Genomic DNA, 21,194 nt, shown 5'->3' on the forward strand with positions numbered 1-21,194 from the left:
CTAAAAACCAGCATCCATACAGGATATTTATGCCATTAACACTGTCACCTCAGTCTTCTGCGTGAAAATTCACAAGCTCCTCTGTGTGAACTTCAGGTGATCTTTGGTCCTTTTGGCCACCAAGTACATTGTTTAATTACTTTGCACAATACCCACGTCACTGCTGAGCACTTCAGAAGTGTGGGTACATCCCTCCTGGTAGGCTTCATCTCCAATTTACAACATAGTTTCCTGTGGCAGATGACCCCATTTTTTTCTCTCCATTTTAACAAAAGTATCCAGCATGATTCAGATCTGGTTTCTTAGCAGTTACACATGTTGTGCATACAGAATAACCAACTCTGTCATCTGCAGGGCTGCCTGGTGCTCCTGGAGCTGCAGGTGAGATGCTTTCCTCTGAGATTCCCATTAGGAAGCTGGTGCAATCAGTTCATCTAACATCTTGAGACCTTTAAGTGGGGTTTTTCCCCCTCTGTGACTAGAGGTGAGTCATTGCCTGCAACTTCCCTGAACCTCTCTGGAGAAGCAGCCTAATTCCCTGTGATAGGTGCCCCACTTCTGTCTCTCTCACAGGATGCCTGATGGGTCAGTCCTGCTCAACCTCCTCCTGGCTCTGGGGACAGGGGAGCTGGGGGCTGCTGAGCCCTCCCCATCACTTGCTGAAGTTTTGCTCAGTCTCTTGGTGCTCAGAAAGCCAAAGGTTTTACTGTTTTGTTTTACTGTTTCACTTTCCTTTCCTCTTGCAAGCTTGGAAAGCAGAAGCAGTCAGAAACAGCTGGGGCTGCTGAGTGAGAAGAAAAGCCTCTCAGTGACTGATCTGAATGGGAGTAACAGAGCTGTTGATGGGAAGTCAAGGCTGAGGTACATCATCATCATCATGGCTAACTAGCTTGTTTACCTTCTATAGTCCTTTCAGAATGTTTCTTCACTTTTTTTTTTTTTTTTACTTTTTTAAATGGAAAATCTGGGGGCGGTTCTTTCCTTTCTGCTTTTAATCTCTGGGTTTTGTTAAACCCACAAAAATGCTGAGAGAAGTTGCTTCATCCTACTGAAGTCTGTCATCGTGTTTCAGCTCAATATAAATTTTTGTTTGATTTTTGAGGAAACTGTTGTTTCAAGTGGTTTTTTGGGCCATGACAGAGGATGTCATTTGTATGTGTTACGGAAAACTTTTCTTAATAAGTACAAGTAACACTGCAAAACCAATGTTCTGCACATACAGTTTTTTAGGGATAGGTCAAGAAAATGTCCCAGAGAGTGGGGCTGAGCAGCTCCAGGTGGTACATTTGATCTAGCACAGATTTCACTCCATGTCACATATCCCTGAGGGTTTTGCTTTCTGTCGTGTTATGCTTCATATGGCATCAAAGATCTCACTCTTAGTGCAGAGCTCAACCCCCAGGCTTTTTGACATCCCTGCAGCCTGCTCCTGTAAGGAGATGCTTTACTGTGCTGTCCCTTTTTGCTGCTTCTAAAATCACTTTTCTTTGAAAACACAGGCTGTGTTCTGGGTAGTTACAGGCTTGGCAATTACCTGTCTGTGCACTGGGCAGGACAAGATCTGTATCAGTGATATAGATTAATATCTGTGCATAGGCCCAGGCTTCCCAGAGGAGTTGTTGATAAAAATCTCTTTTTTGGTCAAAACATCCCAGACAGCATCCATCACACGTGTCAGGAAGTCATTGTCATACCTGCTAAACATTCCAGGTTTATCAGCTTACAAGTTTCTTAAACTGCTGTTATACAAACAGGCTTTTAATTAGATCTTTCTTACAATCTCTTAATTTATTAAAAGGGACATCTCTACTAGCTGATCAAGCACCACATCTCCTTCCCTTTGCCTTCCATCCTTCCAAAAGCCCTGCTCGTAACTCTGCCAGGGATCTATGTGCAGATTGTCACCTAAGCTACAAAAATGAGGTCTTCCTGTGCACACCACTTACATCCTTACAGCTGGATTATTACAGACTGATAGCCGACACTGACCTCAACTTGCTGTTGAACTTCCTATCTCACAGCCTGAAAACATTTGGTCTTTTGTGACTGAACTGCCTAAGCAGCAAAACTCTCTGTTTTCTTTTTGTTAACAAGCTTCAGCACAAATTCTGAGAAACTTCTGTACCTTTGACATTCTGAATGTGGTCATGAACCTTCCTTGGCTGTAGCAAAATACCCAGGCACTGGTATAGCAGGTGTCCTGTGCTTTGTGTCAGCCCCAGCTCTCATGATAAGAAGGTAACTTGGTGTGCAGTGTACCAGGCTGAGAAGACCCCTCCTGCATGGGGGCACCTTTGTGTCTCTTGGTGGCAGATGCTGTACAGCAGATTGCTTAAGCTGAACTGGGTGAAGGGTTCCCCTCACTATTTCCTGAGACAAATAAGCAGTTTCAGCAAAAGGAAACTTTTTAGGAAAAAAAACCCCACAAACCGAAACAGGAAAAAAAAAAAAAATCCAACACTTCATTTAGTGGATAAAAGGAATTCAGTGCTCAATCAGGGAAATCAGAAGGTGTTTCCTTCAGGAAATGCTGGTGAAATGTTGATACTGGTCTGCTTTTCCAAGGGAAAAAGTCTGCTGTCTCATGGCTGTGCCACGTCAGGTGAAAGAGGCTCTGGCAGGAGTTTGTCCCACACATGCAGCAAGGGGCCTCTGAACGTGGTTCCACAGCCATTCAGCTGAGCAGGTTCATTTGGTTGATTTCCCCACAAGAAATATTTGAGCCAAGAATGCTCTGGACTCCCACACATCACAGGAGGTTGCAAAAACCTGACCTTTTGTGTTCCAATTGAGAAAAAAACCAAATGGGAGGAAACAGCTCTTCTTGATCTGTCACCCATGGGCCACCTTAAGGTCTGGTAAGTTGGGCTTGATTGTACAGTGGCCCTAGAGACTGCTGAAAGCTGAGCCAAAATAATTGGGAAGGACTGCATTAGAAATGGCCAGGACAGATGATTGTTCTGCTGTCATCAGCTCAGGCTTAAAGAAAATGCTGTCATTTTAAATTTAGAGTGACTAAACTGAAAGTACAGCAGCTCTATATATTAGCTAAGGACAACAGCAATAGCTCTGATTTCACCTTCTGCTAAATGTTCCCCCCTTGCAGAGAGAGCATAACAGCAATAAACTGCATGCAACCAGCAGCTGTGTGGAAATGGGAATGGTCCTGCCTGGCACTGTCAGAGGGCTGTGGTCCCCAGCTGGGGCTAAAAGCATCTCCCCTGCATCCTGAGGCTGTGTGGTTAGGGGAAAGGACACAGGAAAAGTGACAAGTAGATGACAAACTTCAGGTTTGGAAAGTTGGGGAAACAGAATATCACTGGCTTGCTTGAAAGGTGGTGGGATCAAGTACTGGCATCCCACCTTGTTCTGCACATCACAGGGCTGGTGCTGGGGTAGTGGGTGAAGACTGAGATTTTCTGCCCAATGCTGAAAGTAAGAAATGTCTCTTCAGCATTTCCATTTGGTTATTCTTGGCTGTTTTTCTGCTGTCTGAGTGTCAGGGGATTCACCGGGGGCTTTGCAGGACTGATGTATTCCAAAATGACTGTGGATGATGTGGAAAATGTCTTTGACAGCTTGGAGGAGCTGTGTAACACCATGAAGTTGGATTATTTTGTCTTAGTAGGTAGGAATCACACACCTGGGTCAGAACAGATAAACTTGTCTTGATCCAGTGGGCAATCAGAATGCTCTCAGCATTGCCCCACTTGGAAGTCTGAATAAAAAGGAAATGCTGCATTGAAATAACCTTTGGCATGGCAAAGAAAGTAAGTTTTTACCCAGAGGATTAACCCAGAAGAGAAGCCCTACTGATTTCTCCTGAAAATTCCTCAGGAAGACCACTTGCTGCTGGGTCTCAGAACTCACTTCACTGGGAGAATCTTATCAAGTTATGCAATAGATGAGGAGCACGTGTGCCTTTGCCTGTTTCATTTTGCCCTACTTTAGCTCCTTCCTTTTGCCAGGCCTGTCTCTGCAGTGGCTTAGCTTGATGTAAGGGCTCCCTCTCAATCCTGTATTGTTCCCACTCAGGTGTGGAGAAAATGTTGCTCAACACAGACTAAGAAAATGAACATAAGAAAAGACTCATCTGGGTAATTTTGGATGGATTATCTTTCGTTCTTTTTTTTTTTAATTAACTGAGCTAAAGTAGTCCCAACTTGTACAAGCTGTTGTGAAAAAGCGCAGCCAGTATGAAATGTGGCAGGCTGATGGTGGTGATGGTAAAAGCCTGGCAGAAGCCAACAGCAAGTTCCTGGTTTGATTTTTAGCTCAGCTGGGCTGGGATCTGTGGTGGGAGGTGGCACAGGAGTGTGCAGGGCAGCTTCTTGCTCCTGAGAGATCAGAGTCCCAGTGAGGCAATGGGAACTGGGGGTGGGACACACATGACAGGTTGGCATATGTAGCATGGGAAAGCTGAAATGCCAGGCTGGGGAGGGGGGTAATTAATTTCATCTGCAACCCTGGGTAGAGCTGCAAAGCACTTTTCCTCATGGTGAGGCAGTGATTTCTTCCTGGCTACTTCCTTGGCCAGGCAGGATGAACTAGCCCTCCTGCTCCTACCCAGCAGCATCTGCCTGATGCTGGCTGTTAAATCAGGGTGCTGTGTGGCAAAAGCTAAGGCAAAAGGTAGTTTGGGGGGCTCTGGTGTCCAAGGCTAAGAACAAAACCCCATGACAAGATGAATCCACTGAGTCATCTGCCCTGGGACCAGCGGGCACTGTCAAGGGTTGCTGGTTGGTTGGCCCCAACAGGGAGCATTTGCTGTAAGTTTAGGCATCAGGTGAGTTACTTGAATTTCTATGGAAGCAATTCTTTAGTGTGAGGGTGTTGACACACTGGCAGAGCTTACCCAGAGAAGCTGTGCATGTCCCATCCCTGGAAGTGTTCAAAGCCAGGCTGGATGGGGCTTAGAGAACTTGGTTTAGTGGGAGGTGTCCCTGCCCATGCAGGAGGTTGGAACTAGATGATCTTTAAGGTCTCTTCCAACCCAAACCATTCCATGATTTTATTCATCAGGACCAGAGGGATAACTTGCAAAGCCAGCTCATGACCCCCAGGGTCTTGGTGCAGGGGCAGCACAGCAGGGAAGGAGATGTCCTCACCATTTGAGGTGACAGCTGCCACTTGCAAGGCCCTTGTTACTTTAGTCCCTGTGACATCTTCCCAGCTTCCTGGCATGCTGTGTTTGCCCAGTGCTGAGAAATGAGCACTTTTAATCCTCACACCACTGCTGATAAGCAGCTTAATGAAGATGAAGCTGTGGGCACCAGTTAGTGGTGGGCTCCAGCTGCACTTCTGAGGGCAAGTGTTCATCCTTGGACTCTGAGCCACTGGCTGCAAACAGGGTTCACCCAAAGATTGACTCCTGCTAAGAGAGCACAGATAAACTTCAAGGCTTCTTGCACCAGGGAGGGCTTTAATAAAAAGAAAATGCAGGGAAATATAAACCTAAACCTTTCAGAATCCCACTGTGATGGAAGAGCCAGGGCTTGCTGCATAGGAGGAACCGAATAGGAGGAAAGAGGGATCATTTCCTTGGGCCATCATTTGTGCCTGTTAGATAATTAATACCTCTCTGGATCTACATGACTGGTTTAAGCTTGAGCACCTGGAAAGCTCTGGGTTGCATGTAGGCCAAAGAAAACATGGTTTTGCTATTTAAAGCCCTCTTATTTTATCTCATCAGCCTATGCACTTCTTGCAGTCTCTGGTAATGTTTGCAAAAGTGAATTTGAGCTTTTTTCTCTCTTCTCCTCCTAGGCAACTGTTTAGTTGGCCAAAGGTTATGGAAAGTTTCTGGAGACCACCTGACCTCACTGGAGAGAAATGTCCTGTGTTGAATATGGAAGGTAAAAAAAATCTCATTTCACTTATTGTTTTTTGCAACATCCTCTGGAATGGCAACACCCCTGAGAGAGCATCAGTGTGCAGTGCCTCCTGGCTGTGAATTTCTCCACTAGACCTGCACGGTGGGGGCATCAGGACCTGATGCTGGGAATCCCCAGCCAAGTTTCTGAGCTAACAAGACAGGCACAACCACGATGGGGGGAAAGCTGCTCCCTTACAAGGTCACAGGAAGGAAATCTCAGGCTGCTGCCAATAACACCAGGGCAGAAACGTGCTTGTCGTGAGGAACTGAAGTAAGGGTGGGGCTGAGAATGAGTCTATCCTTTTTTTTTTTTTTTCCAGTATTACTTCATAGGGCTCTTGTAAAAGATAGGCACTTCTGCAGAGCTTGTTTTTCCTTAGGAATTTGTGGACAGGGAAAGATGTCTGTGATCCAAGGTCCCACTGGTTAATAGAAGGACATTCTCTAGCTAAACCTGGTTTTGTAAGAGGGCAAGAAGGTGCCTTGTAAGTGGGTGTCAGATGCTGCACTGCTGCCAGTGCCCAGCTTTGGGCAGCTCTGCACTCGTCCTGCACCAAGGTGCTGGTAATAGAGCCAAGGCTCTGGTGGCAGCCTGCACCCAGCCAGCCTGCTAGCATTTTATGCAAAGCACATCATCACCTTAGCTTTGGAGGACTGGTTTGGGATTTTTTAGGTTTCTTTGTTGTTCTTGCTTTGTTTTTTTTTATTTTGTTTGTGTTTTTTCGTTGTGTCAATATGCTACTATTGAATGAACTGGAGAATTACTAGAATAAGGAAACAATAACTTGGTTGCTTAAACCTTTCAAATTCAGGTGTTTGAAATCAGATATATTATGTGGCAACTTGACTTCCAAATGTCAGCCCCTTTATTCATTAGCCATGCTGGGGAAGAGTAGTAGCCCTTGGTATCCAAATCCTGAAGATGTGGTTGGTGACTGCCAGGAGTGGTGGGCTGAGGTGGAGGCATCTGGGAAGGGATGGGAAGGGAGAGCCTCCAGGGCACACCATGATCCATGCTGGAAGAGAAGAAACCTGAAGCCTCTCCAAGGTGAGCATCATCTCAGGCAGCCTGTGCACAGGAGCAATGCCATCTCTCCACAGAGACTGGGAGCTGGAGTACTTAATGCAAATGCACTGAAAAAGGGGGCTGGGCTGTGGAAACAAACTGTTATGATTAGATCTTGCTTGGTTGGAAGAAAATACTCCCGTTCCATCCACAGGCTCTGCAGCAGGTTGTGTTTACCAGCAGCATTCCCCCTCCTGCTCTGTGTGGCAGGAGAGAGATGTTAAGGAGAGGTCCAGCTTAAAAAGACAGGAGGCTCCAGGTCTCTTAGTTCCATGCCTGGCATGGAAATATTTTCCAGGCTTTTTTAGCTGTTGTAGGTGGCCTTCCTGCCCAAGGTGTTGGTTTAGCTACCTAAATAGAGCTCATAAATTTCCTCAGTCCCTGGAAAGCTGTAGCAGGGGGCTCCTGGTGCTGTCCCAGGGTAGCAAAGAGAGGTGCTTCCCACCCCCAAAGCAGCCAACCTTCTTTTTTTTTTTTCTTTATGTGGTTAATGGAGCTATTCCTACATCTATTCCTACAAGGTCAAACCATGATTCCATGTGGTATGCTAATACCATTTATTTTTTATTTCATTCTTAGCCTCTTTTTTTTTTTTTTTTTAATATCTTAGAGATTTTTTTGGGGAAGGTGTTGCAAAGCTCATCTGAATTCAGCCCTGCACTGCAGCAATAACTGATGGGTTGTAATGCTTATAAATGCTGCTTTGAGATTTAAATTTAAGAGACAAGCCTAGGAAATAGATCTTATCACAACACAGCCTAATAAAATAGGATCCCAACAAAGAGGTGGAAAGAAAACAAATTTTATATCTGGGCATTAACATTCTCCCAGATGTTGGGCACCATCTGCCAGGATTTTTTAACTCTAAAGTAAGCTGAGTTTATAACACCTATAAACCCAGAGACTTCTTCTCTCCCCTGCCCAGACTTTTTCAAGGATTTACCTGTACAGCTGCAGGGGGTGTGTATGGAGAGCAGTGTGGCACATTCAGGGAGATTTTACCTCCATAATCACGACCAAGATGAGTGCTGTGACAGCTAAGAATTTGGATCCTCTCTAATAGTGAGCAGGAGAGCCATGGTTCCAGCTTCATGACACTGGTGCTGTGGGAAAATGATGGATGGGTTGCCCCATCCCTCAGTGCTCCTGGGAGCTGCTTCTGTAGGTGAGGAGGTTTTTATCGTCTGGAACAAAAGAATTCAGGTGCTCCCAGGTTGATTTTTTTTTTTTTTTTCCTGGCAGCAGGTTTGCTGTCTTTCAGTATCAGTTTGAAAATATCCATGCAGGTGCTACATCTCTTTACTGTGATGTGCAGTTGACATATGCTCATCACAGACAGGTTGATGTCTCAGTTCTGACCTTACCACTAGATGCTTTTTATATCAATGGCATCTTTAGTTTCCCTAATGCTCAAGTTTTTCCTGGGGAAAATGTCAATGTTCTCCTATTGTAGAAATTATGAAATTCAGCATTTACTGAAAAGTCTTATCTAGTGTTGGTTTCGCTCTGAACCCCAGTGATTCTACACAAAGATGAGGTTTATTAGTGGTGTGAATGCTCAGTTGTGAGCATTATTTCCATTGGACTGGGTACAGATTGAAAACTGGACTTTCACACGGTCCAAGAAAGGAAAGGTACAGCTAGCAATGCATTATTTTTTCCCCCTCTGACTTATGCTGACAGCAACCGTAACATTAAGGCTGAAAAGTTTATTTACTATATAAAGGCCATATTTTCCCTTCTTATCCCAGCTTTTCTTGGCTTGGAGTACCTGGCAGTATCCCCTTAACCACTAACACCCAGAGGTGTGGTGTTAAACTGGGATGAAAAATGAACATGCAGAAAAATATTGGAGATCTAAGTGAGTAGGTTCTGAGAAAACCAGTGGAAAATATGTTTACTTCAAGCATCTGTAGCACCTAATTGAAGCAGTGGTATTTTCTGTAAGGAACACAGGGAATGTTTTCCTGCTTTCTCTTTGGTTTTGGATTTCACTTTGAATTGATGTGACATAATCCATGGAATTATTTTCTCACAGCTGCAATGGAAACTTCTGCCAATAGACAAGGATGTGAATCGGGGTGAAAAAACTTACATTCAGTCCAGCTTTGTTGCTTTCTGGAGTCTTTGTTAGTAACTGTTGCTTCCTCCTGATTTATTGAAATCTAGCACACAGTAAACACTGTTATTTTTGAACTATTAATGCTTCTATAATTTTGAATGGCTAGAGAAGGGTGGCAGATTATGATCAAAAGGGAGCTGATCTACAGCTGTGTGTGAAATCATTGCAGATACTCAATGTGACAGAATGAAACATGAATTTATGCACCCATAAAGGATGATTTAGAGCTCCTGGGTTTGCACTATTGGCATCACCAAATGGATGTCTGTGAATCTAATTTAGAAGAACATAAAAAATACTGTATCACCTTTAGGGCACCTGCCAATGCTGATGGTCGGTGGTTTGTTGTTTATTGATGTTACTTTCCCTGGGCATCTCTGATTTGAAGGTTGGGTTCCCTTTGAGAGGTTGCCCCCTGGGAGGAGTTGGTGGGGTGCCAGAAATCTCTGTGTGGGGTGGCTGTGGGTGCTGTGTTGCTCCCAGGGCACTCCTGGCTAATGCTGCTGGTACTGGGCTTGTAATTAAACACAGCTAAACCCTGATCAGCAGTTTTACTTCATTACAGTCCATTATTGGTCTTGTGGTTCTCCAGTGCTGTTAAAAAAAAAAAAAAAAAAAAGGCACTGTGTGCACTTGACAGGAACACATGGGCAGGGAACAGCCTTTCCTTTTCTTTTTATTTTCTTTCCCAGATTACAGAGTTAGGTTTTCCACTGACCTTTGAAGATGTACGTCGAGCTGGATAAATTTGAAATCTCTTCTCATCAGCATCACATCCCTGCTTTGTGCCATATGGAGGAGCAGAGGAACAGACTGGAGCTGAGAGTGAGATGGGGTGGGTGAGGCAGCAAATGCCTCAGTGGAAGCCTCACCACTGGAGAAAAGCCCAAGCAGGGGGATTTAATGGGCACCCTGAGGTACCTGGTCATGGCCATGGTGACAGAGGTGACAGTACCAGCAGGGGGGCTGGAAAAAAAACTAGATTTTCTCATTTAACCAACTGCATCCTTTCACAGTCACGTTTTGGTGGAGGTCAGCAGTGAACAGAAGAGGCTACTGATGCAAGTGCTTCAGGGATTGGGACTGCATCCTGCAAAAGAGTGAAACCAGCAGGATGGTGTTCAGGCTGGACCAGAAATGGCTGGGAATAGGGGGGAGCTGACTGCTGTGAAGTTCCTGCTGGTTGACAGCTCTTCTGGGGACAGAAGAGCTTGCACAGCCCGACAGACATCTGGACACTGACAGGTATTTATACAAATGGTTGTGAAAATGGATTTTTACCATTGCAAGTACCATCAACCTTCAATAGGGCCTCCAGGCTGGGCTGCAGAGGAAGTCTGCAATGTTAGGCAATAACCAAAAAATTCCTATGTAAAAAAAGCAAAACACTGTAATTCTTCCTCTTTTCCAGTGAGTTTAAATTAATGGCAGTTCAGCTCTGTGCTGAAATAAATGGGGTGAGATTGTGGAAGAGCTATTTTTAGGCAAAAATATGCAACACTTGAATCGCCACCCACTCCTTTGCTTTTTAATGTGAACAAGGCTTCAGCTGGCTCCAAAGGGCTTTCCCCAGCTGCCCACATCCCCCCCTGCTCTGGAGTGGTCTCAGCTGGGGACCTCCAGCCTGGCACCAGGTGGGTTTTTAAACAAGGAGCCAAATGCCACCTGTGGTGGCTCTGGCTGCAGCCTGGAAAAAGGGCTCCACACTTCCCAGTACTGGTAAGCTATGAAAGGAAATTCGGGAACCCCCTGCTCTGCTGGTTTCCCATGAGATGTTACTGGGTGTTAAGAACCTCAGCAGCTCCTGTGGTGAGGATGTGTGTGCAGAGAAACAGCAATCGTGTGCTGTAATGGAAGGCAGTCAAGCTTGGGGTGTTTTTTCCTCCCCTAATCCATGGTTGTTTTTGGAAGGGGAGAGACAGCTTAACTGTGTTTGAGGTTTTTTTTCTGGAATCCTCTGCAGTGGCCTCATCCCACTGCCACTCATCTCAGTTGGGAAGTGTCTGACTGCTGCTGGGAACTTCTGGAAGCCCTACCAGCAGCATTGCTGGGGTATCCAGCCCTTCTCCTGTGTAGAGCTCTCACTTTTGTGTTTGGACCTACCCTGGCCAGGCCAAAAAGCTCCTGAGAGCCACCTCTAGTTCTTGAGATTACTTTGGATTGGTATGCAGATTTACCTTGGGTTTTTTTGCAGTTTAATAATATTCCTCCCCTCCACCTTTTTATGGGAGCTTAAGCAGTGTCCTTAACCATGTGCAGAGGGTATGCAGGCATCCTGGAGCTGTAGTTGCACCTGGGACCTTCCCACCCCATAATGCAGAGTAATAACCCAACACTCCAACAAACTCTGTGTCTTCAGTCAGGATCAGACCTGCCCTCCTCCTTCCCAGTGAAATGACTGCTGGTCTGCTACTGCTGTTTTTTCCAAGGGCAGGCTAAGTTTTGCTACAGATTTGAACAAGGTCTTAATTTTGATTCAAGTTTTCTTCCAAAATATCCAACAAAGCCGAAGAAAGGACAGCAAAGCAGAGCTGAATGCACTTAAACTGGGGGGGGAAGAAAAAAAAAAAAAGGGACCCAGGGTTCTTTTTAATTTGCAGTTTATCTGCAATTTAAAGGAATAAACACCACCGTGCTGAAGATGCATAATCAGAGCTTGGAGAGCCATTGAAATCTAGGTCAGGGCTTCAGCTCTGCCTGGGGATCTCATTACGTGGATCAGGGAGACTCCGTTCTGCCTGGGGGAGAATTGGTCTGAAGGGCTGTAATGAAACCAGGGAGGCTTCTGCACCATCACCAGCGGCTCTGCTGCAGCCTGATAAACAAACCATCGTCTGCTGAGCTGAAATAGCGAAATTGTTACCGAATCAGGTCCTTAGGTAACAGGGAAGGAAGTCTTTTTATTGTCCGGTGGCTTTGGGCTGCCAGGGTGTTCTGAGCAGGACTCGAAGCATTTTCCAGCAGTAACTCACTTGTACTTGGGGGAAAGTAGTGACCTGTCACCCTGGGAGTTGTTAACGAAATGCAACAGCATTTGGGGAGAGAAAAAAATAAAACCAAACACTTGCGCTGATCCCCTCTCGTTCCGTTTGCTGTCTGAGTATGTGGCTTCTGCAGAGCATGAATCTAGGCTGTATTTGAGACTCAGTCTGTGTTTGTATTTTAAGTTAGTCTTCCAAGCAAAACATGTGAAAAGAGAACATTTAAACAGGGAAGTTCCGATGTGTTTTGTTTTTTTTTCCCCTCATAAATTCCTTTAGGTCTTGCTGCTGCTAATTACTGGAGAGCTCAGCACAAGAGCATTTCTTTCTAGCAAAGCAGCTTCTCAGGTTTCCTGCCCTTCTGTTAATCAGCTATAATCTCCCGCTCTGTTTGTTTATTTAACTTTTAAAAATCTAATTGAGTGCTTGTGACATGAGGTGGCCTGAAAGGAGGAAAGCCAAGTCTCTTTGCATGCACCCGCAGAGCAGACGGAGGGTGGGCTCTGGCGATGCCCTCGGCTCCCTGCACCCTCCTCTTCGCCATCCCCTCCCGATGCCCCTTGGCCTGCAGAGAGGTTGGGTCCATTCCGTCCTTCTGGCTGGTGCTGGTTCTGGTTCTCTGCCTTCCAGGAGGCCGTTTTCCCCGGGAGCAGCTGGCTGGCAGCCCGGCTCCTGCAGGCAGGGCAGAGGGAGCTGCCAGGGCTGATTACTTCTGTAGCCTTGCCCAGCTGGGGCAGCAGCATCCCAACGAGGAATGGGATGGGATTTGGGTAAGGCTGGGATGCCCGTGGGAGCCACTGCAAGCCTGGGCCCCTGGTGCTTCTGGAGGTGCAGCAAACGTAGGTTAAAAAAATAAAGTAAAAAATGAGGAGCTTTGTTGCAACGAGGGGACAACTTTTCTCAATGTTGGTGTTTGTGTGATGACAAGTGAGGGGTTTTTTTTAACCGCGTCTATTTTGCCTTGACCGTGCAAGAAGAGCTAATTCACAATGGTTCTATTTTTTTTTTTTTTTATTTTCGCCCTTTCAAATGAGTCCCTAGATCAGATCAGACTTTGTCCCCCACGTAGCTTCCTGTGGCACCACAAGGTTACTGGCTCAGAAGGTGTGGTCAGGGGAGAAATGCCAAAGGGGAGTTTCTGAAAGGATGGATCTGCTATGAGGTGTTTTAGTCAAGCCCATGCGTGCATATTCTTATATTGTTGCTTCAAAAGATTAGGTTTGGTTTTGGTTTTTGGTTTTGTTTTGGCAACTGTGTACTCCTGGGATTGTATTTCAGCATCAGAGGAACAGGCTGTAATGCAAAGACTGTTCAGAAGGTCCCCCTTAAGTTCCTGGTATGACAAAGCTACCTTTTACCCTCAAGCTATCAAGTATGAGGCACTGTTTCTAACTTGTTCTGAGACTTTATGCCCAGTTCTATAGAAATGCAAAGCAGGGCTGCTACATTCCCTCCTGTAGTACAGAAGGTTTGGAGGAACTGGTTCAATGCTTATTACCAAAAAAAAAAAAAAAAAAAAAGAAAAAAAAGCTTCCTCATAGCTGTGGTTGCTGCACCTGCAGCAAGCTATTTATTTTTTGTGCTGATAGCATTGCAGGATATTTCTGTGGCAACCACTAGACTGTGATAATTCGCACTGATAATCACTTCACTGTCGTTAGGAAAGGTAAACCTGGGACGATCGTTTTGAAAAATTATCTGGGTCCAGCTGAAATAGCAAACAATGAAAAAAAAAAAATTGAGTGGATTTCTTGGGTATTAAATAATGAGATATTGAGCTGAGCACACAATTTCTCATTTTTCTTCTCTCACTGCAGAAAAATGGGCTGCCATACAGGAAAGCAGGCTGGAGAGCTGTGATTCTGCATGAGGGAACACACAACCACCCTCGTTTGTATTTTACTTAAGCTTTATCGGTGTTGTTCTCAGCCTTCCCCCTACTTGAGGACTCCAGCTACTCCTGTACTGTTTTCCTTCATTCTACTGAGTGATGCACAAATTATTTCTACATTCCAGCTTAGGTTCTGGTGTCCCTCTCTTCTGTTTACACCCAGGTGATGAGGATGCTGCCCTGCTCATCAGGAAATGAGGATGCTGCCTGACTCCAGCATGAGCTGAAGGAGAGAAGCCTCATCTAGGTCAGTGGAATCTCCATGGTTTAGCAGTAGCACTGGACTGGGATTTGCCCCAGCATTGCCAGTTATTCAATACCTCTGAACACGTTCTATCCTTTACCTGTATCCAGATTTCCAGTGCTGTCCCTCACTGACACATTCCAAATGTGCACTGAGCTCCACTGGGATGCACACTGAGTGACAGAGGGGAAAATGTCCTTCCCTTGTCTCAAATTCCAAACTAGCCATAGGATGTCTTTCCTGCCTCTGACTGTTGTGGGGTTTGCTTGCTTGAAATATTTTTTAGAACACAGTAGAAAAAGGTTATGTTGTTGTGCATATGCACACACTCTAATGTTTAATTTAATAAATGAGAATCCTGCTTGCATGATGAGACTCTCCTACAGGGGATGGGTTGGACTCCATGCTTGCCTGGGCTTCAACACCATGCCTTGGTTCAGAGGATACTCTTTTGATGAGGTGGTTAAATCTATTTTAACTGAATGCTTAGCAGAAGTCATGTTACTGCTAATACAGAATGAGCTAAGAAAAAACACTGTGCATAGACTTTCTTTTTTTTTTTTTTTCCTTCTTTTTTTTTTTAATTTCCTCCACAAACAGGAGAGAGATACCTGGCACTCAAGAACACTGCAGGCTCTCAGAGAGGCTGTTTTGGCTGGTATAGAAATTATTCTTCAGCTGATATTATTGACTGCATAACCAAGTTGAGAAGGCAGACTCCATGCAGAGGTAAGAACCATGTGAGGCATTTTTTTCGACATCTGGTCATGAGCTCTTCATCTTAGCCTGAGGCAGCTGGATGAGTGAATGTCACTTTTTTTCACTGTGCATGTTGAGAGAATTAGGAAACAAACCTCCTCACCTGCTGCTTTGTCTCCCTTCGTCAGGCCGAATTCCAGAGCAAAAAGCCCCACATCCAATAATGCAAGTGTGGGCTTGCCTTGGTGATTTGTTTTCTTGCCAAAGAGTGGTGAGAGGTCCCTTCCCAGTCCCTGGACACTCCTAGGATGTGACCTACAGCTCAGCTGGCCCAGGGCTGCTTGCTCTTCATGTGCACTCTTTTGGCACATGGTGCTCACCTATACTGGTACATGGGTCTGGCACCTTTGTGGCTATAAATCAGTGTTCTGCAATCTGCAGATCAGTGTGTGGTCATAATTAGAATGTGGTTATCAAGAATTGGCTCTGATATGATTTTTGGCAAGGTGGACTAGGCCAGATTTGATTTTTGCTTTCTTGAAATTTTTCTGCTTTTCCTTTTGTGTGATCCTGCAGTCTTTTACCAAAAGTTACTTTTACTTTTATTGGAGGCACCATGTGACACTTGTTCCTCGTTGCTGTGTGGTTTTCTTTTCTGCTTCACATCCAGAGTATTATCAATATAGATCCCTGAGATGGTTCTCATTCCATCTCTAGAGAGGCATACAAGTGGTTTATGTTTTCTGTTTAATGGTAACTAAAACTGCTTTCTGTTTAATGGTAACTAAAACTCCCTGCAACACTCTCATCTGCATGGCAACCAGCAGCCCATGTGTGACTAACACCAATATCACAAAGTGAAGGAGCTTGCTTTCTACATGATAAATGGACATTGTGAAAACCCTTATGAGATCTGAAAATGGGTTTGGTGGGGAAAGCCACCATCCTCTCCCTAACCCTAACAGCAGGTCCTGCTGTATTTCAGCGGTGAATAATGGACAGCAATGATTCACTGCTTACTCTCTGACATTAATAGGAATGATATTTTTATAGACAAGTGTTGGTGGTGGTAAGCTCTTTCTAGGTCAGCTTAAACCAACGTGTATGACCCCTCCTGGGTCACTCCCAGCTCCATGCCAGGTCCACTGGGCAGTTCCGTCCCAGGTGCTGGAGCAGCACTCTGGAGGGGACCTGTTGGACACCCACATCATCAGAGTTGGGAAGTGGGTACAAAACTGCACCTAAGACAGACACCAGCTGAGGGCTGAGCTCTGCTTTTTAATGCAAAAAGAAGAGTGCCAAGTGCTTGCTACTCATCTCAGCACGAGCCACAAGGAGGACCTTCACCCCTTCTGCTGGTCTTCTGCATAGGAGGGGTGACATCAGGGCAGGCTCACTCTTTTGGGGTTGGGCTTTCCCTCAAGTTAATGGTGCTCTTCTTTGCACAAGAAATTGTCCCAGACTGATTTCACTGTTTCAATTATTCCTGTTCCATGTTTCTACATATATGGCTCCTTTTATGCTTTAATGCAACATTTCCCAGTGAGCAGTACTATGTGGTAATACAAAAATAAACACTTCTAAAACAACATCCGTAAGATTAAACTATTAAACTCACTCGAAGTGTACAGTTCATAAATTAAAAGTGTGTATGCTCATACTTCATTATTGGTTGCTGAGTTTATATAAATAGAAGAACTTGCCCTTAGGAAACAAAAATCATGGTTCCTTAAGATTTTCTTTGTCAGCAAGCCAAAAAGACAACATTACATGGAAGTGTCCCCATTTGTTCATGTCAAATGTAGTTTATTCAATTAAATATCTTATAACTTAATTAAGTTATGTGAAGGAGGCTAATATTTTTTCTTGTTTTTCTTCATGCTGTGCCCCTAACACACACAAAAATAACTTCACTTAGTAAAATATACAGTGTAATTTGGTAATGTGTTTATTGGATTGCAGTAAAAGACCATGAGGAATTTTTACGGCTTCAACTAGAATTATAATTTTCCTTCTTCCTTCTTTTTTTCTTTGGATTTTTTCATCTTTGCAAGTTTTTTGTTTTCTGGAAATACTTAAAAAAAAAGAAATTGCTAGAAACAGCATTGCAATTTCTTTTCCCTCAAGAGTCAGAAAATTAAGACTATCTGGAGAAGATGGTCTTTAGTTACTTCTGTTTTACAAAATTTAATTGTCTATGGTTCTGAAACATAACTGACACCCTGCAGAATCATCAGTGCAAGAGGAGCCTAAATTTGAAGTAACTTTGCCTTGTCTTAGGGAGAGAGCAGACCAGCTTTAGTTTTATATGTGTAGCTGCATAGTAGTTTGAATTTTTTTAAATTTGCTTTTCTTGCAGAGTTTGTTTTCTCCCAGGCTGGAATCTGGGGCTCCACTCAGCTTCAGAGGTCATCTTAATGTCACCATGGGTTCAAGGAAGGGAGATGGGAACATGGAGCCAGTGCAAGGCAAAGCAGAGGACTGGAGTGACACCAACTCTAGGTTAAGGACACTTAACCAGGGATGGAGCTCCAGCCTCCAGCAGCCACATAGAGCTACAGGAATGGTCACAAGATTCACTCAGCTGGGACAATTGTACCATGCCCTGTGCAATCACCTTGCTGCAGATACAAAGAAAAAGGATCAGTGAGGCTGCCTTAGATGGCTTTGGGCTGAGAACCGTGTCTGAGCTCCACAGTCACTTCCTAAAAGTTCCTGTAAGCAGATTTGCTAAATGGTTCTACAGAAGGGCATGTTTATCAGTGGGACAAACACCCTCCCTTGAGAAAGAGCAGAAGTTCACAAAAGGTGAAAGTTGAGGATTGCCACCCCCTTCTTCTTGTGTAGATTGATCAGCTTATCCTCTCAGGCAGCAGAAGGTGCTGTCTTTGCTGTGGTTGTTTTAAGGCTTTTTCTGAAGCCTGATGATTTATTAGGAGCTGCTATCGTGTTTGAAGTCACTGAAGGACATGAAACCAACCACATTTTGGCAAGCCATGTAGGCTGGTCCTCGTTTTTGTTCCCTGTTCATTTACCTGCCTGTGGGTTTTTTTGTGCTGCCCAAGATTTAATGCTAAACACGTTTGTCTGAAACTCTGCTGGCTGCTGACCAATGCCCAGCAGCAGTGTATCTTGCAGTCTGGTTACTCCTTCCCATAGCCAGGCACATGGACAGACCCCAAACCTAAGGCTTTCCTTGGTTTGCTGCATCTCTGAGTACATGCAGGGAGTGTTGGAAGGGTCTTTAACTGGAGACACCTCTGGGCTGGAGTAGTGGGGCTGACATGCAGAAACCCCCCCATCCACCTTATGGGCTCCTCTAAGGGCACAACAGTGCTGAAGATGGTGATGGGCTGCAAAACAGAGTTTGTGGAGTGGCCTTTGGGAAGGATGCTGCAAGCTGGGATGACTAGGAGTGGCCTGGAAGCTCCATCAAGTGTAAGTGAAGATGTAGTTTTATGAAATGCTTGATCCAATTTCAGTGCAAGGCCTGTCCACATCCTACATCCTACATGCGTGTCCCTGCCCTCTCCCTTCTGTTGCCTCTGATTAGCCAGATTAGCTCTGTGCTGTTCATCCAGCTGGCATTCTGTGCCTGGCTGGTTTGGTTGGGTCAGGCCATAACTATGCATATGGCAATCTGACCTAGGAAGCCCAACCTGGTAAGACTCAGGGAGAAATACTACTCTGTTTGATAGCCCCTAGGTAGACTGGGTTGAGTAAAAGGAAACTGGACTACAGGGAAATCTGTTTGAATGATGCTGGGAGGTGAACTGAGTTCAGCTTCTCAGTAGACTAAAAAAACCCAGAAAACTGTTGGAAACTGCTCTTAGCTACCTCATATTGGAACTGTACAATGCCTGGAGACTTGCATCAGTCTCTGGTGAACAGGGCTGTAGGCAGAGGAGCCTTCTTTTTGAGAAGTCTCTTGGAAGAAATCAGCCAGACAAAGGGGATTTGATAGAACCTTGATGGTAAATTATTCAGGTCAACCAACTGGATGGCAGGGAGGGGGTCTGGTTGCTAGGTAAATGTCCTCTCTCCCATTCACTTCACTACTGGTTTCAGTGGCTGGTTGCTCCTGATTTGGGGCAGGGATGTGTCAGGGTTTGGACAGTGCTGCAAGGGAACCAGAGCCACAGCCCCCTCCTCCTTCTCCACCGACATCCAAAATAAACACCCTGACATTGCTGAGCCTCTTATGCTTTAATTTTAAACAGCTTTTCCATTCCAGATGCAAATACTTCCCAGGATTGTCACGCCTGGTTTTTGCAGATGGATGACTGGTTTGGGAAACAAGGGGAAGAGGAATCTGCCACCTGGGTAAGTTCCCAATTCCAACAATCTGCAGTGTGGGGCTGCTTCCCAAACACCAGGTTGTGGCTTTGCCTGCAGAAGCCTGTGGTGATTTCTTCTCCCATTCTTATCAGGTGAAAGTGGTGACAGAGCACTAACAAAAGGTATTGCAGGACTGAGGAGAGAGGCAGTGGCTCAGAGAGGTTTTGAGAGGCACAGGTAGGAGCTGAAAGTGAGGGATCAGGAGAAAGTGGCAGGGATGCTGTTTCCTGGTGTGGGAAGAACATTTGGCAGCTGTGGGAATGATGGACGTCCTGGGTTTTAACCAGGACACTGAAGTGGGGATAAAAGCAGGAAAAAAATACGGGAGCTCCCTTTCCAGCTTCTGCTTTTCCATCCTGCTCCTTCTCTTCTCTCTGTGCTTGGAGCTGTTATGTTGCTGCTTTGTGCTCTCATGTGCAGTATTGGAGTGAATCCCACCCCCCTCTCACAGCTCATTGGGTGGGTGCTGCTGGAGGTGGTTTCTGACATGCCCAGGCAAAGGCATTGGGTGGGTGGGTGCTCACCTCTGGCAGGTTCACTGGGAGCCCCTTGCATTCCCAGGAGAAGCATCATGCCTGCCAGCACCTGTGCATGCAGGATTTGTCAGGCTTGTGCACAGCTCAAGGGGGGCTTCCCCATGCCAGGATGCTGTGGGTGAAAGGCAGATGATGATGAAAAGGGATTTGAAGGCTCCTCCACACTGCCCAGACAGTGTGACTTCACATTTAAACCTATGGGCTCGACAGCAGCTTTTTTGTCAGAGCCCAGGTATGTGCAGCCTGGTCAGCCTGTCCCTGCCTCTGTCCCTGCCTCTGTCCCTGCCTCTGTCCCTGCCTACAGTGTCACAGCTCCATTCCAGAGATGCAAAGGAGCCTCACAGAAGGACAGTGATGGAGACAAGTGGCACAGAGCATGAGCCCTGTTATACCTTGAAGAGAGAGCTGCAGAGGTGCTGAGCAGCTCTGGACTCCAGGCCCTGCAAGCTTTACAGTTAAAGCCATTATCACTTCAAGAAATACATAAAAATAAATTATTTCAAGTGGTTTATACACAGATACTTACCACAGGTACCGTAGCTGAAGTCTTTAAAGGTTTCCTTCTACAGTAAATTCTGGGGTTTTTAAATTATTTTAAGTTCAGTACAGCTCCAGAAATGTCACCCTGTTTCCCACTGTCATACAAAGTGCCCGAGGCTGTGACTGAAAAATCTTATGAAAAGATTCATATTCTGTTTCTAATCTGACATCTTTCTATCTTTAGAGCATCTCTGAGTTTCCTTTTGCCTGCATGTCTTTTCTGTTTTCATCTAGCCTTCTCCTTTCCCCCCCCCCATTGCTGCCCCTCTGTCTGCAGTGCTGGTTTCTACTTCACAAGTAGCTGATGGAAAAAACCAACATTGCCCCATATCTGGGCAGGTCAGCTTCAAGCACTCCTGAATCACAGCTTCAGATGATGTTTGTGGTGGCTAACAATGAAAAGATGCTTTTCACTAAGGATAATGGTGTGTTTTGCACTGTAAGATAAACCTTAGATGTAAAAATCATTATTTATTTAATAGGAACATCAAAGATTATCACTGGAAAAGGGAACTTCAAAGGTTCACAGAATAATCAGATTTCTGCTATTATGTGGGGTATTTTTTCTCCTGACTCTATAATAATACTACTAGTAATAATGGAACTATTGGAAGTCATTGAAAGTGTTACTAGATTGAGCTTTAAAAAAAATTAAGTATTTCTTTAGAAGGTAGAAATCTAGTAAGGATGAGGACTGCAGGGTGAATAAGAGGAGTCTGACTTGGAGCAGGCTGCAATGCTTTGGAAACCTGCTCCCAGCCTCAACAAATTTGATTTAGGGGGAGGGGAATTACCATTGGGAAAGCTCATTGCTCGATTTCCTACAGGATTTGCCTTAATTAAATGCATATTTAAATAAGCAGGAGCTTAGCAGTGCAAGTATCCTATAGCATCATTGTGCA

At 45.0% G+C, this 21,194-nt stretch overlaps 1 protein-coding gene and 1 long non-coding RNA gene across 2 annotated transcripts in view; one reads left to right on the forward strand and one right to left on the reverse strand.

Moving 5' to 3' along the window:
- LOC139799655 (uncharacterized) overlaps nt 1-21,194 on the reverse strand; it is a 152,422-nt gene that overhangs the window by 31,791 nt on the left and 99,437 nt on the right. The window lies entirely within an intron of this gene.
- LOC139799658 (uncharacterized) lies at nt 8-19,199 on the forward strand. Its single transcript, XR_011727404.1, has 7 exons — nt 8-484; nt 748-861; nt 14,099-14,182; nt 14,780-14,908; nt 15,067-15,266; nt 17,238-18,316; nt 19,113-19,199. It is a non-coding gene; the product is annotated as an uncharacterized lncRNA (long non-coding RNA).

This window comes from Heliangelus exortis, chromosome 9, assembly GCF_036169615.1.
Source record: "Heliangelus exortis chromosome 9, bHelExo1.hap1, whole genome shotgun sequence".
NCBI classification, from domain to species: domain Eukaryota; kingdom Metazoa; phylum Chordata; class Aves; order Apodiformes; family Trochilidae; genus Heliangelus; species Heliangelus exortis.